The 5,289-nt window shown below is 46.1% G+C and overlaps 1 non-coding gene across 1 annotated transcript; it reads left to right on the top strand.

Moving 5' to 3' along the window:
- The first annotated feature begins 3,238 nt into the window (after positions 1 to 3,238).
- LOC138993561 (U1 spliceosomal RNA) lies at positions 3,239 to 3,401 on the top strand. Its single transcript, XR_011468288.1, has one exon. It is a non-coding gene; the product is annotated as a U1 spliceosomal RNA (small nuclear RNA).
- The last annotated feature ends 1,888 nt before the right edge of the window (positions 3,402 to 5,289 follow it).

Below are 5,289 nucleotides of genomic sequence, written 5' to 3'. Positions count from 1 at the left end.
GCTCTGTTTGTGACAGGGGAAGGCACCCCAACCCCCTGATCAGCCCTGCTCTGTGCCTGATAGGGGGGAGCTCCCCAATCCCTTGATTGCCCTGCAGCTCTGTGTTTGACAGGGTGCAGCACACCAACCCCCTGATCGGCCCTGCTCTGTGTGTGTCAGGGTGCGGCGCCCCAACCCCCCGCCCCCCACGGGCCCTGCTCTGTGTGTGACAGGGTAGAGCCATAACCTCTTCATCGGCCCTGCCCTGAGTATGACAGTGGTGGCGCCCCAACCCCCTGATCGGCCCTACTCTGTGGGTGATAGAGGGTGGCGCCCCAGCCCCCCTCCACGGGCCTTGCTGTGTGACAGGATAGAGCCATAACCTCCCCATTGGCCCTGCCCTGAGTGTGACAGGGTGCAGCGCCCCAACCCCCTGATCTGCCCTGCTCTGTGTGTGACAGGGGGCGGTGCCCCAACTCCCCTATCGGCCCTACTCTGTGAGGGACAGGGGGGAGCTCCTCAACCCCCTGATCAGCCCTGCTCTGTGCGTGACAGGGGGGAGCTCCCCAACCCCGTGATTGACCCTGCTCTGTGTGTGACAGGGTATGGAGCCCCAACCCCCCTGATGGGCCCTGCTCTGTGAGTGACAGGGGGCAGCGCCCCCACCCTCTGATTGGCCCTGCTCTGTGTGTGACAGGGGGCAGCGCCCCAACCCCCTGATCGGCCCTGCTCTGTGCGTGACAGGGGGTGGCACCGCAACCTCCCCATCGACCCTGCCTTGAGTGTGACAGGGGGTGGTGCCCCAACCCCCCAATCGGCCCTACCCTGAGCGTGACTGAGGGTGGCATCACAACCTCCTGATCCACCCTGCTCTGTGCATGATGGGGCAGCACCCCAACTCCCCAATCGGCCCTGCTCTGAGCCTGACCAGGGGCTGCACTTAGGGATTGGGCCTGCCCTCTGCCACCCGGGAGCAGGCCTAAGCCAGCAGGTCGTTATCTCCCGAGGGGTCCCAGACTGAGAGAGGGCACAGGCTGGGCTGGGGGACCCCTCCTCCCCCCGCTCCCCGAGTGCACAAATTTTTGTGCACTGGGCCGCTAGTAAAAATATATTTTAAAAAATAGGTAAAACACTTGAGTAGACATTTCTCCAGAGAAGATATACAGGTGGCCAATAAGCACCTACAAAAGATGCTCCACATCATTAGTCATTAGGGCAATGCAGATCAAAACTGCAATAAGATGTCACTTCATACCCATTAGGACAGCTATCATCAAAGAAATGGAAAATAACAAGTGTTGGTGAGGATGTGGAGACATTGGAACCCTTGTACACTGTTGATGGGAATGTAAAACGGTGCAGTGATGTAGAAAACACTTTGATGTTTTCTCAAAAAATTAAACATAGAATTACTATATGACCCAGAAATTTCACTCCATGGTGTATTCCCAAAATAACAAAACAGGGATCAACATTCATAGCAGCATTATTAACAATAGCCAATAGGTGGAAACAACCTAAATGTCCACCAATGGATGAATGAATACAAAAATGTAGTATCTATACTAATAAAAGGGTAATATGCTAATTAGACCAGATAGACTGGATGTCTTCCGGACGTCCTTCTGGATAAAGCCACAGTGGCGGAGGCCGAGGTAGAGGCGGTTAGGGGTGATCAGGCCAGCAGGGGAGAGCAGTTAGGGGCGATCAGGAAGGCAGGCAGAGGTCATTAAGGGTGATCAGGCAGGCAGGGGAGCAGTTAGGGGCGATCAGGCTGGCAGGGGAGAGCAGTTAGGGGTGATTAGGCAGGCAGGCAGAGGTGGTTAGGGGTGATTAGGCAGGCAGGCAGGGGAGCAGTTAGGGGCCAGTGGTCCTGGGTTGCGAGATGGATGTCTAACTGCAAGCCAGGCTGAGGAGCCCCCCTCCCCCCCGTGCACAAATTTCATGCACTGGGCCTCTAGTATAACATATAACAGAATTTATTCAGCTTCAAAAAAGAATGAAGTTCTGAAAATAGTACAATGTAGATAAACCTGATGACATTATGCTAAATGAAATAAGCCAGACACAAAAGGACAAACATTATATGATTCCACTTATCTGAGGTACCTAGAATAGTCAAATTCATAGAGTCAGAAACTGTAATAAGATACCACTTCCTACCCATACCCAAAATAGAGGTTATCAGGGGCTAGAGCAGCTGTGGGCAAACTACGGCCCGCGGGCCGGATCCGGCCCGTTTGAAATGAATAAAACTAAAAAAAAAAAAAGACCGTACCCTTTTATGTAATGATGTTTACTTTGAATTTATATTAGTTCACACAAACACTCCATCCATGCTTTTGTTCCGGCCCTCCGGTCCAGTTTAAGAACCCATTGTGGCACTCGAGTCAAAAAGTTTGCCCACCCCTAGGCTAGAGGAAGGGAGGATTGGGGAGTTATTATTTAATGGTTATGGGTATAAATTTTCTATTTGATGATGAAGGTGTTCTAGAAATAGATAGTGGTGATGTTATACAGCACTGGGACTGTACTTAATGCCACTGAATTGTAGATGTAAAAATTGTTAAAGTACTAAATTTTATGTTAGGCATATTTCACCCACAATAGAAAGGGACAAGAAATGTGCTATGATAGTTTACTGCTCTAGCCAAACTCTCTGAATTCTATAATAAAACTCCTGTGGAGGAGGTCACCACCCTTGCTCGGAAGGCATACCCAACCCACTTTAATGCTCACAGTGGTTCTCCATCCAGAAACAGATTGATAGAGCCTGACTGTGGCCTCCCTGTGATATCATTAGAGTTCCTATTACATGTTTTTTTCTTCTACTGGTTTTTCTGGAAAGCCTTGAAAAAACTTCAGAGATTACTTTCTCTTTTCATTTCAAATATTCTCACAGTTAACAGAAAAAGATGGAGTCGTTTACTAAGTTGAGGTTTGCACATTTATTATTTACCTTAAAACTTTTCATATATTGATTTCTAAATTCAGATTGGGCCTATTGAAGGCTACATGAAGGTTGTCAACAGGACCTAAATACTTCGTGGGCAACAGTATGCCTTGACAGGTTAGCTCCTATGTACATTTTCCTGGTTTGAGCAATCTATCCATCCCCAACAGGCAAAATACTCTAATTGCAGAGTATCTGCTAGCAATTATGCTAAACTATACAGCCTACAAGTCAGAACTACAGGCAAAATTGTAGCACACACATGGGAAGACAAAGGAACAGATAAACTGTAAGGCAAACAAAAATATACTTACCTGGCAGGGGAGATACCATGATCATGAAGGTGGTTCTCCCAGGGCGAGGCTTATCCGTTGCACTCGGATGTGCTGACCCCTGCGATTTCCCCAAGTTTGGGAAGCTTGACTGCATAATTTGTGGCAGTGGGGGACTGTGTTCGCGCTCTCCCTTAAAAAATAAATAAATAAAAAGTCTGAAACCAAAGAAGTGCTTTATTAAAAAAAAAAAAAAAAAAAAAAAAAAAAAGGCCCTACGAAACAAACAAAACCAACCAAATGTTTCAAAAAACAAACCTGGAAGAAAGCCACAAGAAACAAGTTGGTTTTATTTTAGACAAAGTTTGGTCACATGAAAGAGATAACTGGAAGAAATGTTCTTAATCTGCCCAATAATCTCAGAGGGCACAACCCTCCCTCAAGCCATCATGTTCAAGTGAACTCACAAACACTGTTCAGACTTCTAATAAATGCAGCAACGATGAAAGTTCACAAAGAAGTAGATATAAAAATTTTTGCACGAGCCTGAATAAAAGTTATCAATGAGAAAACATACCAATCATTCTGGAAAATAAGTGACCAGAGTGGCAGTGAGGGGGAGAGAATGCTCTGTCTCCTGTGCAGCTCACATAACAGTCTCCAAAGTCACTCGTATCCACAGAGCCCTTACTATAGACTTTGAAATCCTATTCCCACACGTACCTTGCCTTCATCTCCCTGTCTCTGCTCATTCCACTCCTCTGAATTGAGTACCCACTTCTTCCCACCAAGGCCCCAGGTCCCCCAAGTCCAAATCCCACACATCATATGACCCAGTTTAAAGGTCCTCAGTGAAACATTTCCTGAACTCCTCAGCAGGAAGCAATCTCTCTCTCATAAAGTCCTCAAGACCGCCTGTACTTCTCTCAAGGCATACCCCTTTCTGCAAGGCACTGTATATATATATATATATATATATATATATATATATATATATATATATGTCTCTCTGGACCTCTAAATACCAATTTCTTCAAAGATCTCTTGTCAGTCTACACCACATCCACGCAAACACAGGTAGACACGTGTCCCTCTACCCAGCTCCCCACTGCTTCACAATCTCTTTTCACGAACTCCAAAACCTCTTTCCAATCTTCAGTCCTATGGTTCTCTCAAGTTTCAGTCCCCCATTTCAGACTGCCTGCTGGATTTCTGCACCAAGTTGCCCCTTTAAACCTCAAACTCACTAAGTCTACAATAGAAATGATCATCTCCCCTGCCCGACTTACTTCCTCTGTTTCCCTTGTGTTAATGACTGCCTTCCTGTTCACTTGGGTGCAAAACCCCTTTGCCCATCAGCACTGCCCACATCCAGTCAGTTTCAAATCTAACCAATTTCAGTTCTGTAATATTACTGTCATTTCAACCCTTTCCCCTCACCCTTTTTCCTTTACCCCAATCTCCAACTACTATCTTACCTTGCCCACCCTTGTATACACAGTATGTAGAAATGCATATTGAAAGAATGAATAAGTAAATCTCCCACACAATGCCTTTGCTCATTTATGCAATTTTATTCTTTTGAAATGTTCTTGTATCACATTGCCAATATTCTTCATGATACAACTCAAGTGCTCCATCCTCCATGAAGTTTTCCCAAAAATATAAATTTCATATTTCTGAGTCAGTCAGGATCCTTGGTTGCAAACACAGTAGCCAACTTTGGCTATTTTAATTTTTAAAAAATTTCTTTATTGATTTCAGAGAGGAAGGGAGAAGGAGAGAAAGATAGAAACATCAATGATGAGAGAGAATCACTCATTGGCTGCCTCCTGCATGCTCCCCCACTGGGGATCGAGCCTGCAACCCAGGCATGTGCCCTTGGCCGGAATTGAACCCGGGACCCCTCAGTCTGCAGGCTGATGCCCTATCCACTGAACCAAGTTAGCTGGGGCCAACTTTGGTTATTTTAAAGAAAAAGAACAACAAGAACAATTTATTGAATGGCAGAGTCTCTGTATTTATGAGGATTCAGATACTGAGCAGCAAAATAAAGTGGTAAATGCCTACTACTCTGTCCAGTGG

This window comes from Myotis yumanensis, unplaced genomic scaffold (assembly GCF_028538775.1).
Source record: "Myotis yumanensis isolate MYYU_CA2020_CCGP unplaced genomic scaffold, mMyoYum1.0.hap1 SCAF_15, whole genome shotgun sequence".
In the NCBI taxonomy this organism is placed as follows: domain Eukaryota; kingdom Metazoa; phylum Chordata; class Mammalia; order Chiroptera; family Vespertilionidae; genus Myotis; species Myotis yumanensis.
This window is presented reverse-complemented; position numbering and strand designations above follow the sequence as displayed.